Source organism: Triturus cristatus, chromosome 4_1 (assembly GCF_964204655.1).
Source record: "Triturus cristatus chromosome 4_1, aTriCri1.1, whole genome shotgun sequence".
Lineage (NCBI taxonomy): Eukaryota > Metazoa > Chordata > Amphibia > Caudata > Salamandridae > Triturus > Triturus cristatus.
In genome coordinates, this window is record NC_140585.1 from 718033635 (window position 1) to 718059722 (window position 26088).

Here is a 26088-nt window from a genome sequence, read left to right on the forward strand (position 1 = left end):
CTCAGCACCACATGAGCAAAAATGCAGCACCGCCACCTCAGCATGGCTCAGCACCAGAGCATCACTCAGCACCACCTAAGTATCACTCAGCATCACTTGAGCATTATCTTCACACCAGCACACAACTTCCTCAGCATCACCAACTCAGTTTGCCCTTGGAATCCGGCATCTGCTGATTCTGATCTAGTGTCCCTCCACTGCTTGTGTTGTAATTCAGGTACTATTTTCCAACATTGCAAGACACAAAGAACTAGAACACATTTTTTGTGTTAATTCTTTTTTTATAGGGTCATTCATTTAAACATAATATCTTCTTGGTTATATATAAGGTGACAAAAATGCTTATAATTTTTTTATTATAACTTTTCAACATGCTGCGCAGCAGCCACAATGCTCTACAACACAGCTTAAAGACATAGGCAAAGCTATTAGCTCGGCCTAAACACTTATAAGGTCCCACAGGCCCAATCTATGGGCTACGCCAATGCTTGTTTCACTGAGATGCAGCTTTGAAGAAGCCAGCACTTGTACTTCCGACACAGCTGTTAATTTCCTTTTTTACAGCACATCTATTGTTTTATGTGTGTAGCTTCATAATAAATTACAGATTTCATCCAAACAAGAGCATAGTTCTAGTGGTTTTTTAAGGAGACTCAAGCTTAGAAAGCAATGTTGACTGTTTTCAAATACATAGGTTGAAAGTTATTAGACTGATGGGACAGATAATTATTTCAAACGCATTTTAGTAATGCCTGAGAATTAATTGTAAACACAACCATTTTTATGAAAATACTTTGCTGAATAACTTATTTTGAATTGTATAGTATTGATAAATAAAGAAATATATGTAGACGTTACCCCAACCCAAGAAAGAACAAGGGAATCTTGAAAGTTATTCAGTCTATAGCCATCATACCTTTCAAAAAAGGTACACAAGTCTTTGCATCTTTTACATTTTAGTCAATGTTTTTTTCTATTGAAACAACCATAGCATTATCAACATCAAGAGGCTTGGCTTTAAATGTGTTTTGTGTGCTGTATGCAGCATAATTCAAACACTGAAATAATACCCTACACCATGACCACAAAGCAGATTGGAGTTAAAAACCATACAAGTATTGTTGTCCACAAACAGGCCCCATCGGGCTGTTGAGTAAATGTGGTTAAAAAGAATAAAGAAAACACAAAATGTATATACTTTTGTATTCCTTACATACAGTGTTCTTTGCATGCGGAAGGGATACAATTAATTGATAATATTTTGAAGCACTCCATAATCCTCAATTGCATCAGGAACGTGCACAGGAACTGAGATAATGCCGTGTGCCAAAGGCTGTGAGTTCGAGTCATGCCAAGGCAGTCTAAGCCTTCATCCTAAACTGACTTCCATAAATTGCTTTGTGAATTAACAAAAAAACACATATTGATTATTATGATTATTATTATCATTCTACAAAAAATAGCCAGCATAACTGATTGTGGTCCGTGGGAAGAGTGAAGCTCAGTGCGATCACCAAAGTAGAAAGAGGTTATCAAAACTGAATATTGTCTCATGTTATTGTGATGATAGTCATGTTTTGGGATATTACTTCAACACAATATCTAATTTGAGGGTGCACATCCGACCGTTGAAATGATTTATTTTTGAATAATTGACAAGATGGTTTATGTTGGACCTGCCAGCCTCAGGGTGGTATTTCCCCAAAGATTTTACCTTCGCCCTCCTATTTTGATGAATTTGTTTGTGTTGGCCTCAGGACTTTGTGCTAAAGTGGTAAAGTACTTGTGCTTACTCCCTAAATCTTTATGAGATTGGCTTATACCTGATTTACATATTTATGAGTCCCAAGTTAAGTGGTATACCATACACCCAAGGCCTATAAATTAAATGCTACTAGTGGGCCTGCTGTACTTAGGGGTCGATTCCGATCCGGGTCGGACAGCCCTCCGAGATCTGTTCGTAGCCTTACCTTGCGACCGACACGTCCCGGGAGCCGGTCTGTCCGGGCAATGAAGTACGATGCGCATAACTGACACAATTCCGTCTGACACATATGCTGCGATTCCAGCAGCATTTCCCCTATGAGCCGTACCTCCGAACACCGATTCGAGACGCCCAGAAGCAGTTGCCACATCAGTTTCCGGCCGGACAAGTATGATGCATAAATCATATGCGTCGGACAGGTCGCCACTAGTAGCAAGTGACAGCATCCGGGAGAGCTGCATATCAGGTCCGATTTACCTCACAAACACGATCCACGGCTACGAGACGGACCAATTCTCAATGTGTACAAGACGGAGCAACAAGCAGCAAGTATGAGACGAACCATCGATGAATCCCATCGCGCAGGTCATCCCAGTACTGTACATTTATGACAGGATCAGGAACAGACGAGCACAATGCAGACAGACACACCCACAAATAAACGTCACAAACACGCGAAATGCTACATACACATAGGGGTTCAAATCCCTTACACCAGCAACAGCAAAACCACAGGGGTAGCATGGTCCCCACTACCAGCAGTCACCATACCTAGGGAGGGTGCCCATCACCACTCCCCTCCCCACGCATAGGGGGCTGTATGTCCTGTACCACTACCCTCCCCACTCATAGGGGGCTGTATGTCCTGCACCATTACCCTCCCCACTCATAGGGGGATGTATGCCCTGCACCCCTACCCTCTCCACTCATAGAGGGATGTATGCCCTGCACCACTCCCCACAACTCATACAGTGCTGTATGCCCTGCACCACTACCCACCCACTCATAGGGGGATGTATGCCCTGCACCACTACCCTCCCCACTCATAGGGGGATGGATGCCCTGCACCACTACCCTCCCCACTCATACAGTGCTGTATGCCCTGCACCACTACCCTCCCCACTCATACAGTGCTGTATGTCCTGCACCACTACCCTCCCCACCCTCCCCACTCATACAGTGCTGTATGTCCTGCACCACTACCCTCCCCACTCATACAGTGCTGTATGCCATGCACCACTACCTTCCCCACTCATAGGGGGATGGATGCCCTGCACCACTACCCTCCCCACTCATAGGGGGATGTATGTCCTGTACCACTACCCTCCCCACTCATAGGGGGCTGTATGCCCTGCACCACTACCCTCACAACTAATAGGGGGATGTATGCCCTGCACCACTACCCTCCCCACTCATAGAGGGCTGTATGCCCTGCACCACTACCCTCCCCACTCATAAGGGGATGTGTGCCCTGCACCACTACCCTCCCCACACATAGTGGGATGGATGCCCTGCACCACTACCCTCCCCACTCATACAGTGCTGTATGCCCTACACCACTACCCTCCCCACTCATAGGGGGATATATGCCCTGCACCACTACCCTCCCCACTCATAGGTGGATGGATGCCCTGCACCACTACCTTCCCCACTCATACAGTGCTGTATGCCCTGCACCACTACCCTCCCCACTCATAGGGGGCTGTATGCCCTGTACCACTACCCTCCCCACTCATAGGGGGCTGTATGCCCTGCACCATTACCCTCCCCACTCATAGGGAGATGTATGCCCTGCACCACTACGCTCTCCACTCATAGAGGGATGTATGCCCTGCACCACTCCCCACAACTCATACAGTGCTGTATGCCCTGCACCACTACCCTCTCCACTCATAGGGGGATGTATGCCCTGCATCACTACCCTCCCCACTATAGGGGATGGATGCCCTGCACCACTATCCTCCCCACTCATAGGGGGATGGATGCCCTGCACCACTACCCTCCCCAATCATAGGGGGCTGTATGCCCTGCACCATTACCCTCCCCACTCATAGGGGGATGTATGCCCTGCACCACTCCCCACAACTCATAGGGTGCTGTATCACCAGACCAGCATGTGTGACTACTGCACCCAACACCACAACCAATTTTTTGGCAATGTGGTGGCTGTGCCACTTACAAACATAGACATCTTGTGGAGACTGTCGATGTTAGGTAACAAAGTCACCATGGCAGCAATGGGACATTCCAAACATGATCAATGTGCAGGATGATGACCTACAAGATGCTTGGACAATAGGGACAATCACATTGGACACAGAGAATGCATGCACTTACCCCCTCCTTGCTGCTGTCTGGCCTTTAACTGCAAATCCAGGTCCGGGAAGACCACCTCCAGAATCCTGAGCATGTGGGGGGTCAGTGTCCATCGTCCGCCCCTTCTGCGAGGAGGCGACAGCTTCAGCTGCACTCTGGCAACCCTCTGGGTCCAGCCACGAAGGTCCTGCCACCTCTTCTGGCAGTTGCGGATGTGGCATCTGTGGCCCCCCACAGCACGAACAGCCTGGGCAATGGTCAGCCAGATTTCTTGCTTCTCGTGAGCATCAACCTGTGAGGATGACAAGGGTAGAAAAGTCCTTTACCACACAAGCCACATGTTTGTGCATCACACATTTGGATATACATGTCTTTCTCGCAAGGGAAAATGATGGCCACAGGTAGTGCAAATATGGTGATTGACAGTTGTCCTGATTTTTCAACAGGGAAACATTGCCTGAGTATTACAACCGAGTGAAAATGCACTTTTCATGCACAGTACCTGTCCACTACAGGGACCTACACAACATGGGGGTATGAACTACTCAGTGAGCATGCTAGACACTGTTGAACACAATTTTATTGGTGCCAGTCAGACAACATACACAATGAATAAGGGATGTGGAGTGCACACTCACCTGCTCCCCTGGTGTCCCATACAGCTTACTGTACTGTGGAAGGAGGCTGTCCAGCAGGGCCTTGTTCTCCTCCTCTGTGAAGGCTGGGGCCAACTACACGGTACATGCCATTCTTGGAGACAGAGGATGCAGAGACAGCAGCAGTGGTAGCAGAGATGTAAATATTGATCATGTAGTGTAGGCAAGTGAGCTCACAGGTGAACAGACAGACTTATATCCGTGCTGCAGAGGCAGATTCTGTCCCATGTGTCAAAAGCGGTAGGTTTGACACGTTTGCATCTTATGAATCTGGCCAATCCATCGCAATGCATGCCTCGTACACACCTTCCGCATCGTTTGAAATATTCAAAAGCATTGCATGGACGAGTCTGAAACATTGTTGCAGGCAGCTAACGGATTTTCAAGAAACCGATTCGTACCAGGCTCAAATCCACGTCTGTTCCTATTGAAGATATTGTGCAAGGCGTGCGTGCAAGGTGTGCGTGTGGCTGGGTCCACCCACGTCAGTCCACATTGGTGACATTGTCCAAGGTGTGCATGCAAGGCGTGCTTGCGGATCGGTCCACCCGGGTCAGTCCACATTGGTGACATTGTACAAGGCGTGTGTGCGGATCGGTCCACCCGCGTCAGTCCACATTGGTGACATTGTGCAAGGCATGCGTGCGGCTTGGTTCACCTGCATCAGTCCACATTGGTGACATTGTGCAGGGCGTGAGTGCAAGGCGTGCATGCAGCTCGGTCCACCCGCGTGAGTCCACATTGGTGACATTGTGCAAGGCGTGCGTGCAAGGAGTGTGTGCGGATTGGTCCACCCGCGTCAGTCCACATTGGTGACATTATGCAAGGTGTGCGTGTGGCTCGGTCCACCCGCGTTAGTCCACATTGGTGACATTGTGCAGGGCGTGCGTGCAAGGCGTGCGTGCAGCTCGGTCCACCCGCGTCAGTCCACATTGGCGACATTGTGCAAGGCGTGCGTGCGTATCGGTCCACCAGCGTCAGTCCACATTGGTGACATTGTGCAAGGCTTGCGTGTGGATCGGTCCACCCGCGTCAATCCACATTGGTGACATTGTGCAAGGCGTGCATGCAAGGCGTGCGTGTGGATCGGTCCACCCATTTCAGTCCACATTGGTGACATTGTGCAAGGCGTGCATGCAAGGCGTGCGTGTGGATTGGTCCACCCGCTTCTCCACATTAGTGACATTGTGCAAGGCGTGCGTGCAGCTCCTTCCCTAGGTGTTCAACGCATCTTTCGCATTGGTCACCTGCGTCAGTCACCATAGAAGTAACTGTTTAAGGTGTGCAAAACACCATAGCTTGCCATTGACCTATGGGCACAACAATACACTCTGTGACACAGTAACTCAAATTGCATGTCAGGCTGCATTACCTGTGTGTGTATGTGGGTAAACATGTGAATTTGAATGTTTCACTTAGTGGCACCCACTCCCAGGCAAGGTAGGTTGTCATGGGGACAGATCCAATTGTTGGCTGGACACATAATCACTGTGTTTGACAACAGTACATTTCAGTGCATGAGGCATGTACACTGTTCCCGGTGCACATTGTGTATTTCATGTGACATACACCCTGACTCTTCAGTGGAATGGTAGGTGCCTCACAGGGTGTCACAGTGCCACATATGTGATGTTCATCCACAGTATGTGTTCATTGCCATGCAGAGATGACTCAGATTTCATGTGTTCAATGTAAAATGTTCACAACATCCCAGTCTATTGTCAATTTGAGTGGATGTTGAGTCTGTGTGTCACACATATCCATGTGTGAGCTGGCATGAAATCACGGGGCACTTCATGTGTGCGTCATGTGTGCGTTGTGTTGTGCACATGGTACGCCACTTCATGATAGTGTCCATGTTGCGACACAAGGTCCCTTTGTGGGTCTATCAGGAACCTGTGATGTGGGGTAGACATCTGTCCTCACCAGTCACTGTGGTGTGTGTCTGGTATGTGACCCTTGTAATGATGTACTGTGACAGGGCCCATTGATTGCTCACAGCACAACAGGGACCTTGTTGAGTGGCCCTGTAGAGCTGAGATGTCAGATGATGGGCATGTATCTGATATGTGTGTCCATATCCAACAGCACACACGTCATGTTCTTGTGTCCTATAATGTGGTATCATGTGCTATTTGTCATGAACACTGGCACATAGATAGGGGGAATGACAAACTGTCTTTGTTCCCCTCCGTACTGCAGGAGACCAAATGTCCACAGACCGTTCCCAGACCTGGAGACCATGGTTGAACATGACTGCATGCGATGGTACCGCTTCACCAGGCCACTGATCGAAGAATTGGCGGAGCAGTTGGCTCCACATCTGCAACCTGGCCAGACATACCCTACAGTGCTGACGCCCAAGGTGAAGGTGATGGCAGCCCTACACTTTTTTGTCACAGGTACTTTCCAGCACACTGTTGCTACTGCTGGTGGTATGTCACAGACTATGCTCAGCCGTGTGCTTCGGCATGTGTTGGGGGCAATGTTGCATTTCCTGGACCAGTATATCCATTTCCCCAAAGCACAACAACTAGCTGACATCAAGGGGGACTTCTATGCCCTGGGCAGGATGCCACGTGTCATTGGCTCCATCGATGGGACAAATGTGGCTTTGGTACCACCGCAGGCACATGAGCAGACGCACCAGAACAGGAAGCATTTCCACTCTATAAATGCTCTTGTGGTTTGTTTTGCAGACATGACCATTTCCCATGTGTGTGCAAGGTTTCTGGTCTCAGCGCACAACGCCTACATAATGAGGAGTAGTCGCATCCCAACGATGATGGCACAGATGCAGTACCAGCATTCCTGGCTTGTCGGTGTGTACTGACTGCTTAGCATTGTGTGTGTTTGCTAAAGTTGATTCGCACCCAATTTTCACGCTCAACTAATGTGCAATTGTCTCCCTGTAGGTGACTCCGGATACCACAACATCCTGTGGTTGCTGACACCCCTCAGGAACCCTGTGACACCAGCGGAGATGCGCTACAATGAGGCACATGGTCATACCAGGAGAGTGATTGAGCGGACATTTGGCCTCTTGAAAAGCAGATTCCGCTGCCTGGACAAGTCAGGAGGCGCCCTCCCATATGCACCTGCAAAGTAGGGGTGGGCGGAATTTGCGAAATCGCGTTACGCAAATCTCAGCGAAACGGTAAAAAATCTCCGCGAACATGCAGAAATTCCACGAACATGCGGAATTGCTTGTTCGCGATGCTTTTTTCCTGTTCACAGTTGCTGTTTGTGTGCTTGGGGAGAAATATCTCGCGAACACGCATTTTGAGAACGCGAACAAGAAAAAAATTTGCGAAGTCGCGGAAAGCAGAATTTTGGGCAATTTCGCGTTCTCCGCGGAACGCGAAATTACCGAAATTCCGCGAGCGGAACGGAATTTCCCGCCCAGGCCTACTGCAAAGGTGAGCAGGATCATCATTGTGTGCTGCATGCTACACAACCTGGCAGTGCGGAAGTGGTTGCCTCTCATCCTGGATGATGATGACCAACCTCCGCCAGCCATGGAGGATCCTGGTCTGGGGCATGATACCAGTGATGATGAGGGTGCTGGTGATGTTCAGAGCCAGCTGATCCAGAACTTGTTCTCATGAATGTCAGCATACAGGTATGTGTTGTCAAAGTATTGTGTTGGCATGACCTATGTTGGTGGTGCACTGATGCTGATTGAGTGTGGCAGTATGCTACTTGTCAGTATGCTTGCTGTGATGTGTCCTTTCTGGTAGTCTGTCCTCCCAGTTTTTACCTGATTGTTAGGTTGTGTCTGGGTAGTTAGTGTTTTGTTTTGGGCATGTATATTGTTGATGTTTGCTGCAAATCTGTGTTTTTGATTGTGTTTTTGGTCTGTCCTTCACAGGGTACTTTGGATGCTGTGTGGTGCAGTCTGAACCCCAAGACACAGATCCTGTTCCAGATTGCAAGTAATCGTTGTCCCAACCAATGATGTGCCACACACCCCTGGACTTTCATCGTTCACCACATGTTCAATTTTCGGATCACAGTGATGTGAGGTTAATGTGCACCAGTTGTAGAGTTCTCACAATGTGAATATTTAATAAAACAGCCCTTCACTTTGAGATGTGCTCCGTGTGTCCACACATCCAACAGTAATTTGCATCCTGTACCTGTGGGCTGCTTGCCAATGACCCAGGATGGGTGTTGTGTGTGCATTCCACTGTATCTCCTGTTGACAACAGTGTTGACAATGAGTTAGGGGCCCTGGTGAGTATGTGTTGTGTTGTGGTGTGTCTCCCTCATATGTGCCACATTCACATGACTCACATTACGGTGTTCGCATTGCTGTAATAGATTGCATGCATAGTGTTCCTTAGCAGCTCATAATCGCCATGGCACAAAGCAAGTAGGAATCACGACAGAGGCAAGTATTGTGTGATTGTGAATTTATTTACAAACATGTGTAAGGATGGTGAACGGATTTTGCAGTGCTGTACAATGTGATGGTAATCCAAAGTTCACAGGTGAGTTGGTAGTCTTGGTAATTGAAATATCCAGAGTAGAATCCACAGTCATTTGGTGCATTGTCACAACTTTGACCCTCCATGTCAAGTGGGTGCTTTTGATGTAGTTCAACAAGGTCAACTGGTTTGCACACGAAGGACGTTAACAGGTGCAGGTGTTGGGTGCCTGGGGGATATGCATGGCTATAAGCGTTTCAATTGCCCTTCTTCGGAAGACCCCTCTTCTTTCTCAGGGGACCCTCATGTGCAGGCTGCTGTGGTGCTGAGGACTCTCCGCCGAAGTCCTCCTCCCTCCCTGTGGCTGTTGCGGATGTTGTGGCAACAGATGTTGTGGGCGCACAGGGAGGTGTGGTCAGGTTGGTGCTGATCTGGTGGAGGCATGTCAGTATGTCCCTATGCACCACTGTTAGTTCATCCAATTTGTCCCACTTGGACTCCACCCGGGCCATGCGGGAGTCCAAGTGGGCATGATGGGCAGCCTGCTGTTCTTTGAGTTCCCTGAGGATCCCCACAACCAGTCCAAACCCTCCGGTGCTTTTCTGGTACTCATCTATGATGCATTCCAGGTGTGGCTCATCATGCAGTCCAGCCCCATCTGCAGGCTGTGTCCTCTGCCTACCCACCCTCCCACCGGCCCGACCAACACAGGCAGGCCCTGCCGTGGCTGGCCCTGCCAACACTGGGTCCCCATGAGTGTTAGCGCCAGTGGTGTTGTCCGTTGCTTCCGGGGGGCCCTGTGTACCTGTTCCATTGTTGTTCTGGGGCATGGGTCTGTCCGTGTCAGCATGGGGACTCTGTCTGGTGTCCGATGTGGCAGGAATGGTTGAGGGGGGTGCTGATGTTACTGCTGCTGGGGCTGCACGATGGCTCACGCCGGAGGGGCCAGGTCGGTCACGGTCATCGTCCGAAGAGGAAGTAGAGTGATCTACACCGGGGAGCTCAGGGCCCGCCAGAGTCTGGGACTGAGACTGTTCCTCAGGACCTGCTGTGTCCCCTGTGTTTGGAGGAGACACACAATGTATGTTATGTTTCTACAGACCTCAATGATTCCCATACATGACATTTGACACTGAACATCAATATAAGGGTCTGTACATTGCATTGTCCTAAGTTGTGACAGACAAAGGTTGATATTGTTGGAGCACTTTGTAATGGCAACCTGGAGCATTTCGATGTGCACGTCAAGCTGTGTGCATGGCCAGCTCATGTATTGATCAATTGTCTGTAGATGCCCATTGCCACTCAGGTCCCATCAAATGCCTGACACTGGTGTATTAACCCTGTCCACATTTGTGCTTTCATAATGACATGCATACTATTACACTTGGGGTATGTTGCGAGGTTGGGGCATGTGTTGTGTGATTCTTTTATTTCCTCTGTGCATCACATTTGTGTGTCTGTGCAACATGGTTGCAGTATGGCATGCCTGAAATCCATTGTGAGATACTAATTAGTTGTCTGTGTTCCTAGTTCACATCTCTTTTCATACAAGTCATGGTGTTAGCATAGCTAATGAAGTTGGTGCTGAGATTTGTATGTGCTAACAGCTTCTATCTTGTCAAATTCATCAACAGTGAGAGGGATTGGGCACAGGTGCTCTCTTGCTTTTCAATGCTCGTTACAGTGATGAGCAGAGGTGTGTGTGTTACAGTTCAGCTGCTGTGTGTTGCATACCTCCTCAGATGCAGTCCAGGTTATTCATTGTGTTTGGGGTCTCCATGACAGTGAGTGATGTGTTGTATGAATGATGCATAAAACGCAGGCCGATGTGGGATTGAACTGCATCTCACAACTGCACATTTTTTGGATGACACCATGCTACAGTGTCAGCTATGTGAATGAGTCCATTCTAGTCACCGTCAGGTGTCCACTGTCAATGATTTATGGGTGACATTGTGTGTGCTTGTTGGTATGTACTATGTCTACATGTCTCCAATTGTCATCTACAAGACACACCTTCACAGCCAGGTGAGGGGACACCACAGGGACACTGCTTCTCCAGAGGGTGGGAGGATACCTACAGTTCCAATGGCTGTGAGTGTAAATGTGTTTGAGTTGGCCAGTGTGTAGGTGTGACTTGCAGCCAATTCATACATCAGGACCATGAGTCAGCCATCTTGTCAAGGCATTTACTTTTGGACTGACTGGTCCCAAGGGTGCATTTTGTTCTGGCTGAGAAGGTGTGTTTTGAGGCGGCCTTGATGGCATTTTGAGTCATTGCAGGACCTCCTTCACCCACCGAGGCCAGGTAATCCCCAATGTGGCATGCTTCCATTGCAGGGAGTCACAATGTACGTTCAGGCTGTTAGGCAGTAGTGTCCTGTTGTTAGTTTGAGCCCAAGTCGCAGCAGGGCCTTGTGCTCCCCCCAGCTGAGCCCAACATCAGGGTGCTTGTAAGAGACTTTTCACTCACTCTCTTGTGATGCATAATCCCAGGTGTGTATTTTGGTGCTGGTGGGAGGGATGTGTGTGACAGGGGCTGCTGGTAGATGTAGTCAGAGCTGGTGGTCCTCCTCCCCCCAGTCCAGATATCCCACCATGCAGCATGCTTCCATTGCAGGGAGTAGAAGTTACCTTTCAGGCTTTCAGGCATTGTTGTCCTGTTGTGTGTTTGAGCTCAAGTTCCAGCAGGGCCTTGTGCTCCCCACAGCAGGGCCTAGTGTCAGCCATCTTGGTAATACTTTTTCACTCCCTGTGAGGTGAGCATGGTGCAGTGTGAGCTTGCTGGGACATGTGGGTGGGGGCCTGTTGGCTGTGACTGCAACTCCCATCATACTTTTGGCTCCACCCACCTGCCCACAATACCTGAGCGTCCTTCCTGTGGACCTTTTTCCCTATGTGGTGGTGTGCCTGTGCTGGCAGTTTGTCAGGCAGTGGTGTCCTGGTGTTTGTTTGTACTCAAGTCCTGAGAAGCCCATGTCCTTCACACAGCAGAACCCAGTGTGGTCAATATTTGTGGGATATTCAAATGGAGTATGAGGGGATGCATTATACCAGGTGGGTTGTGTGGAGTTTGTGTTAAGGGGTGTGTGTGTGCAAGTACCTGCTGGTAGATGTAGTCAGAGCTGGCAGTCCTCCACTCCAAGTCCAGATATTCCACCATGCTGCATGCTTCCATTGCAGGGAGTCACAATTTAAGTTCAGGCTGTCTGGCATTGGTGTCCTGTTGTCAGTTGAATCCCAAGTCCCAAACAGGGCCTTGTGCTCCCCACAGCAGGGCCTAGTGTCAGCCATCTTGACAGTACTTTTGCACTCCCTGTGAGGTGAGCATGGTTCAGTGTGAGCTTGCTGGTGCATGTGGGTAGGGGACTGGTGGCTGTGACTGCAACTCCCATCATTCTTTTGGCTCCACCCACCTTCCCACAATACCTGGACTTCCTTCCTGTGACTCTGCTACAGTTTGAGTGATTGTGACAGCAATGGCAAGATGACTGACAGTGGTATCCAGTTGTTTGTTTGTGCACAATTTCAAGGCAGGGCCTTGTGCTCTCCACAGCGGAGCACATTGTCAGGGTTCTTGGTAGAGACTTTTCACTGACTCTCTTGTGGGGCATGATCCCAGGTGTGTATTTTGGTGTAGGTTCGAGGGGTGTGTGTGACAGGGGCTGCTGGTAGATGTAGTCAGAGCTGGCTGTCCTACTCCCCCAGTCCAGACATCCCACCAAGCTGCATGCTTCCATTGCAGGGAGTAGTAGTCACCTTTCAGGCTGTCTGGCATTGGTGTTCTGTTGTCAGTTGAAGCCCAAGTCCCAGCAGGGCTTTGTGCTCCCCATAGCAGGGCCTAGTGTCAGCCATCTTGGCAGTACTTTTGCACTCCCTGGGAGGTGAGCATGGTTCAGTGTGAGCTTGCAGGGACATGTGGGTGGGGGACTGTTGGCTTTGACTGCAACTCCCACCATGCTTTCTGCTACATGCACATTCCCAGCAGCCAAACCTTCCTTCATTTTGACTCAGCTTTCCTGTGAGGTGGTGTGACAGTGGTTGCAAAATGGGTGACAGTGTTTGTTGGTTATTTCTGGTCATGCCTTGCAGTATTGGTCTTTAGGTTTGTACATGTTAGGACATAGTTCCCAATTACTCTGGGATGGCATGTATTGTGTTTGTGTAACTGATATACACATCACAGGATACTTACCTTTCCGTTGCTATGGCTTTGCTGGCGGTAATTTGTTTCACAGTTACCTTGACAGTGTTATGTGTGTTGCCACACAATGTTGAGTGAATTGGTTGTGTACTCACCAGGCTCTGGTATTCCTGTTAATCCATGTATGCTCTCCGGTGGTACGATGGCCCGCACCTTCTCTTCCCAGGTCCTGAAGTGCGTTGGTTTGGCAGGAGGGCCACCACCAGTCAGCCTGCTCAGGGTGTGTTCCCTGTCAATGAGCTTCTTGATCCTCCTGCGCGCATCATAATACCTGCTCTATATGTCGACCTTTGTGCGCACACAAGAAGCTTGTGCGTTGACCTTGTCAACAATCCTCTCCAACATCTTGGTTTTCTGTGACATGGGGGTCTGTTGGACCAATGTGCCAAACAACTGTGGCTCTACCCTGAGTATTTCGTCAATCATGACTTCCAACTCACTATCTGTGAACTTTGGATTCTTCTTGGTGGGCATGGTGCTGGGTGCTTGTGGGGATTGATGGGAGTGGTGTATGTGTGTGTGGTGGGTGTGAGCTTGTCAGTGAATATGTGATTTAGTTTTTAAGTGGTGCAAATGGTGTAGTTGTTGTGTGTTGTATGAGTTGTGGTGTTCCTCTGCAATGTGATGGTGGTGTCTGCTGTCCTATGCCTGTAGTTTGCACTGGATCATGGTAGGGCTTTCTTGCCATTATATAGGTGGAGTTGTGGGTGTGTCTTTGTTCTTCCTTTTTTACATTTATTTATTGGCTTTATCATTTGTTTTTTGGGCTTTTTTTGTGACTTTTCCTTTGCTCTTGTTGTGCATGATGGAGACGTTTGTTTGAAAGTGTCGGACCCTGGATGTGGCTTGTGCGGGCTAACCTGAGTCTGTCACACTGACATTCTGCTGTTTTCAACGCTGTTGTACGTGTCGGACGCAGAGGGGTCTGTTATTTGCTATTCACTATTTTCTGTGCATCTCGGTTTTCATGTTCCTTCTCCGTGCGAGTCGGTCTCAATTCACACGTTGGGCATCGTACTGCGAGGCTTGTGCATCGCGGGTACGTTTCGGTAGCGTCCATTCCTGGTGTGTGTCGGTCGGTAGGATTCTCGGTCATTTTACGGACAACTCACTGATTTTCGTACGGGTCGGTCGTTCAGCTTGTGTTCCGTGCGAGTGGGTTGTAATTCACATGCGTTGCATCGTACTGCATGGGTGGTACGGCGCCAGTCCGTGTCGGTCGGTCTCTGTCCCCGGTCCGTGTCAATCAGTAAGTTTTACGGCCGGAATCAGACTTGGCCCCTTAGTGTGCCACCCACTTAAGTAGCCCCTTAAACATGTTCCAGACCTGCAATTGCAGCCTGAATGCACTTTAAACTACCAATTAAACTTGGCAAAATAACCCTTTTCCAATACGTTAAATTACCCTTTTATTGCATGTAAGTCACCCCTACGGTAGGCCGTCCATAGGGCAGGGTGTACTGTAATTAAAATGTTGGACATGTACTTTTAAGTTTTATATGTCCTGCTAGCATTGCCTAATTTTGTAAAGATAAATTACCGTTAGGACCCTTGTCAGGAGAACATTATAGCTGGCACCATCCGTTTTCCCTGGAGGAGCTGCCAATGTCCATGTCAACATAACAACTAACCATCATACTCTTACAAGTGTGACAATTCATACAATTCCAGGCCCTCAAAACTATAAGAATTGCTTGGGTGCCAGGTATTAGTCATTGTATTTGTAAATTGAAGTAATAAACAACTGGTCTTGTGCTCATACCTAAATTAGGTACTGAAAAACTTCTACATTGTTGTTCAGTACTGTGAGGCATTCCTCAACCATAGGAAAACATCGGGCTGCCCTATTACATTTAATAAATGTTAACGTTTGATCGGAAATTGGTTAATATTTCAAATTAGATGTCTGAGAAATTGTAATTGAAAATCCTCTTTAATGGTAAAGGCTGATTTTAAATTACAAAATTGAAAATGCCACTTTTAGAGGGTTAAGCACAGGATAATTTAATAACTTTTGTGTTTCACCATGAAAGGTATTAGGGCTACTGCTTGAAGGGGGTAACACACCATTCAAACAACAACACAATGTCTCACAGTTTAGTTAGCAGACGGAAGCAACTAAAAAATCTGGTAAGCCAGAGATCATCAATCAGTTCCCAGCAAGACAGACTCAGCCTTCTGGCCTAACCTGAGCACATCAAATTGTTGAATATATTGCTATGTATGTGGGGCACATGACGTTGGAAAATGAAAACAATATGAGAACTCTTTATGAGGAGGTCACAAGGAGATTATAGTTCATGCTTTGGGAAAGCTGATAGGTGATGGAGCGTAAAAGTTAAATAACGGTTGCCTCTATCAATTCTTACTCTTAAAAAGAGATTCACGATAATAAATTCTTGATAAAATCATGCAAAATTGTTGAAACGAAAAACGTGAGATTTTATACTGCATCGTAAAAGCATGTGTTTTGAAATATGGAAATGTGAGAGTGTAAACAGAGAGAGAAATAGATATTATTTACCTATGAATGTAATCATGTGGTTTGAGAAACTAAAGGTAATTAACATAGAAAATGCACTGACAATAACTTTTTAAAGGTGTCAAAATGAAACAATATCTACATAATAAAGCACCTGAAATTATTAAAATGCTTAATTTAGCAATAACATACAGTATGAGAGCTTGCAGCTTATTCTAGGATTGTGTGATAAAATCGTGTAACTATAGAATGGAAACATAAATATTTTGTTTTCAGAATGATCAACATGCAAATGATTTTGGGCAGTGGTTAATATTGACATAATATTGACATGTAACTTCTAGAATAAGAATAATGATTGAATTAACTGAGAAAAATGTAAATACTTATATTAATGCGTGTTTTATATTAATCATAACGTGGTAATTATTCAGCTAGTCTTCATGTAGGCCTCGGATGCCTTTCTTTCCTTGTTCGAAAGACAGATTCTAGCTGAAGTAGTCACTTAGAGGTTGTGAGAACTTTTTGTGAAGTTTCCTTTTTGTGCTCTAAGACAAAGAACTTTCTTTTGATTCAGCAACACTTTTGACAGAAATGTATCAATAAAATTGCAAACCCAGAGAGAGCATCTGGGAACGGACAGACAGTGAAATTATAAAATAATGGAATTTGATGATTTTGCAAAAGGAATACTTAGGTGCCGATTCCGATCGGGTAAAAAAAAATAGCGTACGACTCCTATCCGTATTTTTTTACGTACGAGTCGTAAAAGTACCGTACAAACGGCCAAGTACGATCCGTACGCCAAAAATATCTGCGAATAGCGTCGGGAAAAGTCTACGAGAGTGCGCCGGAAATTTTTACGTCCGAATAGCGTCGGGAAAAGTGTACGACAGTGAGCTGGACATTTGTATGTGCAAATCGTAAAACACAAGTCCGAGCACGCAAGTACGATCCCGACCGTCCGTCCGAATACACAATCGCATGGAAAAAGGCCCGTACTGAGCTAATGCAGTAGCACACATGTACACGGGTAAACCTATGCCCGTGTACGAGCCGTACAGCCCCCCCACCTCCAACTCTGTCAGCACCGTACACCACCCTGTCCGCACTGTACCCCAGCCCCACAACTGTACGCGCCGTCCCCCCATGTACACGCATCACCCCCGCATGTACGCGCCGTACCTCCGCATGTATGCACCGTACCCCCTGCCCCCCACCGCATGTACGCACCGGACCCGAGCACCGCCTGAACGCTCCTTACCCCCTGCCTCCCCCACCGCATGTACGTACCGTACCCCCTGCCCCCCCACCGCATGTACGCACCGTACCCCCTGCCTCTCTTTTTTTTTTTTTTTTTTAACAATCTTTATTGAATTTTTAAGACATGACCTTAGACCCCCACCCCCCACCCGACAGGTTACAGGCTTTACGGTTGGTTTGCATAAACATACATTTTTACAGAAATAAATACAGCTTCATTTGATCTTAGTTATACAGCATCTTGAATCCAGGTTCTTAGTGGATCCCAAATAGCTAGACGGTTGGTTTGCATAAACATACATTTTTACAGAAATAAATACAGCTTCATTTGATCTTAGTTATACAGCATCTTGAATCCAGGTTCTTAGTGGATCCCAAATAGCTAGACCTTTCTTTTTTTTATTCAAACCCTTACATTTATAGATTGCAATTTCAAAGCTATAAGTAGCAAGTAGACGAGCCCGCCATTGATGGAATGAGGGTGGTTGTGGATCTAACCAGGCCGATGCAAGACAAATTCTCAATATTGACATTGAAATAAATATAAATCCCATTGTTCTAATCGGTCGGGAATCCTCCACGACACCCAAAACTATTTCTGCAGTTGTTATTTCAATATCTTTTTTAATAATTTTTGAAAGGAAGATCGAGATATCCTGTCTAATAGCAGAGAGTTCATTACAAGTAGCAAACATATGTATTAGGTCCGCTTCGAGAAACGCACATCTTGGACATTTCGTCCCCTTTCCATGACTCCATTTTGATATTTTTTTAGGGGTGTAATATAGCTGAAAGAAAGTCTTGTAATATTGAGCCTGTAATTTTGTTGAAATTAAAATTGATTGCGAAAGATTGAATGCCATCCGAATTGAGTTGTTAGAAATATCTAATTTATCCTGCCAAATCTGAAAATGTTTGTCAAGATCATCGGGCAGATTAGTGATTAAGTTATTGTATATTTCACCAATTTTAATTATATTATTCTTTATAATGGTATCTATAATTGGTATTGTCTGGAAAGCTGAATTACCGCCCCCTTTTTTCATCAAAAAATCTCTAACCTGCAAATATTTATAAAAATCACGATGGTCTAATTGGAATTTGTTCTTTAGTATTTCGAATGTATTAAGCCCAGATGTATTAAAGAGTAAACCAAGTTTTATAATTCCTAATGTAACCCAGCGTTTCATACATGAATCTGTAAAAATTGTGGGGAGGTTTTGATTACCATCGATTGTAGTGTAGTATGAAAATCTACCAATCCCCAATAATTTACGTACGTTACACCATACTGTGTAGATTCCTTTAAGGGTTTTGAACCGAACCTTTTTAAAGTGACAGTCGTAGGTCAAACGCCATAGATGGTCTCCCGAAGCGGTCCCCAAGATAAGTTCTTGTGGGGTGGAAATTCTACCTGCAAAATTCAGAGATGGATTTGGGATTAGGAGCTTTCTGCAATAATTGAGTGTACAAGCCCACCAATATACCTTAGAGTTAGGCAAGGCGAGACCACCTCTATCTTTTGGTAAATTAATGAATTTCATTGCTCTTCGTGATCTACTGTATCCCCAAATAAAGCTAGAAAAGATATGATCCAGTTCTTTAAAAATATGTTGGTCAAAAATTAAGCAGATGCTTCTAAAAAAATATAAGAATTTAGGAAAAAATACCATTTTTATTAAATTACTCCTTCCAATAATTGTTAGATGTAAATTATGTAATCTCCTCAGTGATGAGCTTGTTTGTTTCAAAAGTGGTTTCAAATTTAAATTAACTAGATTGTTGAGATTAGCTGTCATGTTTACCCCCAAATAGATCGCATTTTCAACAATCCTTTCATCAGCACAATTAATTTGATTATTAATAACTATCTGAGTTTTATTTTCATTTAATTTATAACCTGAGATTTCGCCAAAGTGTTTAGCCTCTGTTTCAATTAAATGTATTGCATTGGTGGGATTGGTTGTGGTTAGGGCAATATCATCAGCATATGCTAATGTTTTTGTGTCCCCGTGAGGCGTTCTCACCGGTGTTATTGCGACATTTGATTCTAGTTTCCGAATAAAAGGGTCTATGTATATAGCGAAAAGCAAAGGAGAGCAGAGACAGCCCTGCCTTGTTCCTCTTGTTATTTTAAAATTTTCTGATGTATCACCATTAATCATCACAGCTGCTTCTGGATTAAGATACATCATACGAATTGCATTGATGAAGTTCTCCCCTATTCCACACTTTGACATAGCTGTCCATAGATATTGCCAGGAGACCCTATCGAACGCTTTTTCAGCGTCTAGTAATATCAGTGCCATAGGGTCTCCTGTCACCTCGGTAATGTCAAAGAGTGTGATAACCCTCTGTATATGATCGATGGTAGATCTGCCAGGAACAAATCCATGTTGCCGACCCGAAATGATTTTATGTATAAGTGGGGCAATCCGACTGGCAAGTAATTTAGAGTAGATTTTGGAATCGTTGTTGATTAGAGTTATTGGGCGATAAGCCCCTAGTTCAGTTGGGTCTTTATTTTTCTTAGGAAATACAATTATTTTCGCTAGTGCCCAGGATCCTGGTGGCCGTCCGCCATTAAAGACCTGGGACATCAACATTGTAAGTATCCCTTTTAACTGTTTGCTAAATCTAGCATAAAATTCAGAGGGGATTCCATCAAACCCACTTGCTTTGCCCGGGGGAAGACTATTAATAGATAGCAATATTTCGATCCATTGCGGAGCCTCAGCTAGACTATTTCTGTCGGATTCGGAAAGCTCAGTCCATATAACCGTATCCAGGTAATCATCAATTTGGGATTGGTTTTTACAAGTTTCTGTATAGAGATCCGAATAGTATCTTTTAAAGCAGTCTCTTATTTCTCTAGGATCTTGAATGAGGCCTTTAATCGGATCGTTAATTTCTTTAATGTTACTATCGGTTTGTTCTTGTCTAGCCCGAATTGCAAGATGATGACCAATATTTTCCCCCATCTCATAGATTTTTTGTTTATAATGGGTAGCTTTCCTAGCTGCTTTATTAGAAAACACTTCTATTATTGAATTTTTGGAAATGGCTACATCCCTGATTGCCTTTTCAATATTATTATTATCCTGGATAGCCGTAATAAGTTCTTCTTCTTTTTCGGCTAATTCATTTTGTAGATTTTTTAATTTTTGCTTTTCTTCTAGGTTATTTTTAATAGAGAATCTCAGAGTTTCTCCTCTAATACCCGCCTTGAGGGTGTCCCAAACAATTTCAAGTGATGCACTGCCAAGATTATTTTCTAGAAATTCGGGAATCCATTTCTCTATAACTTTACAATATTCTGCATTTAACAGAAGTGCCCTTTCAAAAGTCCACCGATTGTGTTTAGATTCTATTTTACAGGTGTCAAGACAAATAGTTAAAGGGTTGTGATCGGACAACACTTTGGGTAGTCGATCAATGGAGCTATGTATTGCTAAATCATGTGAAGCAAATATGTAATCCAATCTTGCAAATTTGAGATGTGGGTTTGAAAAAAAGGTGTAGCCTGGATTATTTGGGTTCTTCAATTGCCAACAGTCAGATAAACCATGTGTATGACATAGTTCATCAAGTGCACTGAAAACTTTCGGTTTTCGACCTACATACTTAAACTTATTGCACCCCAATGCCCAGTTTTGAGGAAGATTTAAGTTAAAATCGCCACAGATAATCAAAGGTAATGGCCAGTGGGCCAGTTCATTAGATAAGAATTCTAAAGGTCCTGGGTCATCATCAACACACCCATATACTGAGCAGATGGTTAATTTTTTCCCCATACCATATTTGCATTCAGTGATTGCCCAACGCCCAAATTTGTCTGCTATTGATTTGCCAAATTGGAGACCCCCACTACGGGCTAAAATTGCCACTCCCCGTGTTTTGTTGCTCTGAGTTGTCGCCGTGATCACTTTGTATCCAAGAGTTTTTAAGACTGGAATTTGTGACCTTTCGATATGGGTTTCCTGGAGACAGACGATGTCTGCCCCGATTGAGCTAAGACATACAGCTGTTCTCTGTCTTTTATTTGGGTCATTTAGGCCACATATATTAATGGTTAGGATTTTAATTTTACTCATTTTGAAGCGTTTAAGAGTATTGGTTTAACAGTCCAAATCGTTACGTCTGTATTCCCTCCCTGTCTTGCTTCCCCCCCGCACCCCGTAAAACAAATGAAAACTGAATGTGTATTTGTAGGAAAAAAAACCTGTGTCCCATTCCCCACCCCCGGTTCCCACCCCCCAGTTCCCTTAAGTGAGGCTACCCGGTTCAGACTGAGCCGGGTTGTGGGCATCATTGTAATCAGGGTGCAACAGACGACGGCTGACCTGATTTATATAGCATTGCTATGTAGATTTCTGTACACCCCTCCTACTGATCGTTTATCTCATATTTTTAATTAACCTTCCCCATATGTCTAGCTAAGTTTGGGTTAGAAAGTTCAAAGCGGTTGCAGTTATTTGTTAAGTTTGTTTTTTTGCTAGAGTGGAGATTTCTCTTAAGTATGCTTCGGCTTGGATCTCACTGGTAAAGCTTCTTGTGTTGCCTTTAAAGATAATCTTTAGTCGTGCAGGATTCTGCAGATAAACAGTAGCCCCGATCTTTTCAAACGGTGTGAATAGTTGTCTCATCCTCCACCTTCTTTCGACCGTAGTGTGGGCAAAATCTGGTCTGCAGAAGAACGCAAAGTCTTTGAATTCTCTCTTTTTTGTTGGGCGTGCAAGATCAAAAACAGCTTCGCGTAACAGAAAATTTCCGAAATTAACAAGGAACGCTCGAGGGTATTGTGTTGAGTTCTGCATTCGTTTGGGGGGTATCAAAGGAAAACGATGAGCCCGATGTATTTCTTTGTTAAAGTCCCACATTTGTAATTCCGGAAAGGATTCTTTTAGTAATGTAATTATAAACCCCCGTGGATCATGTCCCTCGGAGTTCTCAGGAATCCCAAGAAATCGTAGGTTATTACGTCTGGCTCTGTTTTCTTGATCTTCCACTTTTGTCATTAGATCTTTAATTATACCATCTTGTTCTTTCCCAAGCGTTTGTAGAGTAGAGACGTCTTTCTCAAGGTTTTCGGTACGTGTTTCCACGGAGGCCATTCTGTCTGAGATCTCTAGACAAGTTTCTCCAACTTTTTGTATTGCACCTTGTAGTTGTTGGATGGCTGTATGATTTTTCTTGTTATCATGTTTGACCTCTTCATGAAAGTTCTTGATTGATTTCAGGACATCGCGCAGAGAAAGTTCCGGTTGATTTCGGTTGTCGTCGTTTATCTCGGTTTGAGATATCATAAGTTTTCGCATTGGTTTTCGCAAAGCCTCCCCCTTGGGACTTGGATTGATGTTGTATTCTTGTGGTAGGATATTCTTTACTTTAAGATTTGTTTGTTCAGTATTACTCCCTTGGTCTGTAGTATCTTCCGTTATCAGGTTAATTTGTCTCCTTTGTCTTTTTTGTCTTTCTTTTTTTATTTCCTTTTGTTTTTTTTTCGTGAAATTAGCGCTGAGAGGGGTGTTTGGTTTCTTTGAATCGGATTCTGGTATTTCTGAATCTGAAATGATAAAATCAGAGCTTGTCTGTTCCAGTTTCCGTTGCTCACTTGAGGTTGAGGTTGAGGCGCCAGTTTCATAGACTTCAGAGTCAGAGCTGGAGTCGAGATCATGCTCCTGTGACACAGAGTAAGGTTTATTATGTGTATTCTGCTCATTATTCCGATCATAGTTTTGAAAGTAGTTGGTTTGATCCGGGCCCTGGCTGGCCTTGGAGTTAAAGCGGTCAGAATGAGGATTATTTCCGGGGTTTAGCTCTTTTAGAGTTGCAATAGCTTTTGATGGGGTAATTTCTGTTTCCTGTGCCCCTGTTTGTACGGATATGATCTTGTGTTGTTCTTCAGGTTCATCTAATTCATCAGGTTCATCAGGTCCGTTCAAGCCATCTGGTTTGTGTGACTCTTTATGTATCTCTTTTGATCCTCCTTGTGCAGTAATCAGCACTCTACACGTACTGGGTGGGCTTTCTACACACCCGTTAGTTAGAGGGCCGGTGCCTGTGCCCATACCTCCTGGCCATATGCGGTTAAATTTCATGTCATGACTGGAGTGGAGTTGTTCCTGCACAGGGCCAGAAGGGATTTTAGACATAGAGTTGAAGATGTTAGATATCCGGGGTTGGGTGGTATCTAATTGTCCACTACTTCTTGCGGCAGTTTTTAAGTTTTTAATTGTCTGCAGCCGTTTCGCTTTCTTCTCAAGCAGATCTCTACTTTCATACTCGTCGCCAATCTTGTCCAGGTCCGTGCCCTTCTCCTTACCCATATCCGTATCATTATCCTTGTTTTTTTCTTTGGTTTTGTCTTTTTCTTTGCCTCTCATTTTTACTTTAATTTTGGACTTATCCTTCTCGGTTTCCATATCTTTATCTCTCTCTGTCATTTTTTCCCTCCCCATCTTAAACCTCAGCCCTCTTGTTTCTGGTCGGCAAGGGCCGCCTTGTATCTCCAGGGCGGGTTGAGTGCGAACGGGGCAAATGGAGGCATCCTTACACACCGATGACTCCCCTTCAATGCTAACGCCGTTAGCATCGCCTCCCGAGCCTGAATCGGTTTTTTGCTCCCCCTGCCCCCTCGGCTCCTTGCTCAAGTCCTGTTCCATGCTTGCAAATAGCTTTATATTTAGGCAGGTGATTATATTTTTTAGCGTTACCCTCTGTGCTTGCGTGCCTTGCGCGCCTCTAGTCAAACACTCACCTCCAAGCAAGTTGTGCAGAAGGGGTCTTAATTGTTGACTCCACCGCTTCCAGTATCGGGCTGTCCCAACAAGAAGTGTATCTCCCAGAAAGCAGGAGAGATGGGAGAAACGAAGGCTGAGGCGCAGCATCAGCCAGCACCAATCCCTGTAGCGAACACTGCTGGGTCAGCGTCAGAGCACCGTCAGTGCACCGTCAACACTGTCTCCCCTGGTCCGTAGATCGCCGACCGACCGCCGACCGCTGATTGTAGAGACAGAAGCAGATGCGGAAACATACGCGGACACAAGCCGTCACCACTGCCGCCGCTGCATCTGACGCCTTGGCCGCGTTAAGATTCAACAAGCGGATTGACAGGTAAGGCCTCCGTCAGGCTCCGGGGATCTCTCTCCTTTCCTCGAAGCAGCGGATGCAGGCAGATGCCTGACAGCGGCTCCCCCGTTTTTTTTTAGTGCCCGATATCCCAAACTCCAATCCAATCCTGTCCAAATCCAGCGTTCTGAGTTTGGACTCGCTAGATTCTCGCTAGATTCATATAGGTTGTAAATAATCACAACCAGTCCATTGCTAGTGCAATTGCTAGACACCGGAGACTCCGGAGACAAGGAGAGTATCCAGGTCAGCCATGCCTGCTCGAGTTCCACAATCACAATGACGCCATCTGTACCCCCTGCCTCTCACCGCATGTACGCACCGTACCCCAGCACCGCATGTACGCACCGTACCCCTGCAACACATGTACGGACCGTACACCAGCACCGCATGTACGCACCGAACCCCCTGCCCCCCTACAGCATTTACGCACCAGACCCCCTGCCCCTCACCGCATGTACACACCATACCCCAGCACCACATGTACGCACCGTACCCCTGCACCGCATGTACGGACCGTACACCAGCACCGCATGTACGCACCGAACCCCCTGCCCCCCACTGCATGTACGCACCGTACCCCCTGCCCCTCACCGCATGTACACACCGTATTCCATGCCTCTCACCACATGTACGCACCGTACCCCAGCACCACATGTACGCACCGTACCCCTGCAACACATGTACGGACCGTACACCAGCACCGCATGTACGCACCGAACCCCCTGCCCCCTACAGCATTTACGCACCAGACCCCCTGCCCCTCACCGCATGTACACACCATACCCCAGCACCACATGTACGCACCGTACCCCTGCACCGCATGTACGGACCGTACACCAGCACCGCATGTACGCACCGAACCCCCTGCCCCCCACTGCATGTACGCACCGTACCCCCTGCCCCTCACCGCATGTACACACCGTATTCCCTGCCCCCACCGCATGTACGCACCGTACCCCCTGCCCTCCCACCGCATGTACGCACCATACCCCCTGCCCCCCCTCCGCATGTATGCACCGTACCCCCTGCCCCCCACCGCATGTACGCACCGGACCCGAGCACCGCCTGTACGCTCCTTACCCCCTGCCTCCCCCACCGCATGTACGTACCGTACCCCCTGCCCCCCCACCGCATGTACGCACCGTACCCCCTGCCTCTCACCGCATGTACGCACCGTACCCCAGCACCGCATGTACGCACCGTACCCCTGCAACACATGTACGGACCGTACACCAGCACCGCATGTACGCACCGAACCCCCTGCCCCCCTACAGCATTTACGCACCAGACCCCCTGCCCCTCACCGCATGTACACACCATACCCCAGCACCACATGTACGCACCGTACCCCTGCACCGCATGTACGGACCGTACACCAGCACCGCATGTACGCACCGAACCCCCTGCCCCCCACTGCATGTACGCACCGTACCCCCTGCCCCTCACCGCATGTACACACCGTATTCCCTGCCTCTCACCGCATGTACGCACCGTACCCCAGCACCGCATGTACGCACCGTACCCCTGCAACACATGTACGGACCGTACACCAGCACCGCATGTACGCACTGAACCCCCTGCCCCCTACAGCATTTACGCACCAGACCCCCTGCCCCTCACCGCATGTACACACCATACCCCAGCACCACATGTACGCACCGTACCCCTGCACCGCATGTACGGACCGTACACCAGCACCGCATGTACGCACCGAACCCCCTGCCCCCCACTGCATGTACGCACCGTACCCCCTGCCCCTCACCGCATGCACACACCGTATTCCCTGCCCCCACCGCATGTACGCACCGTACCCCCTGCCCTCCCACCGCATGTAC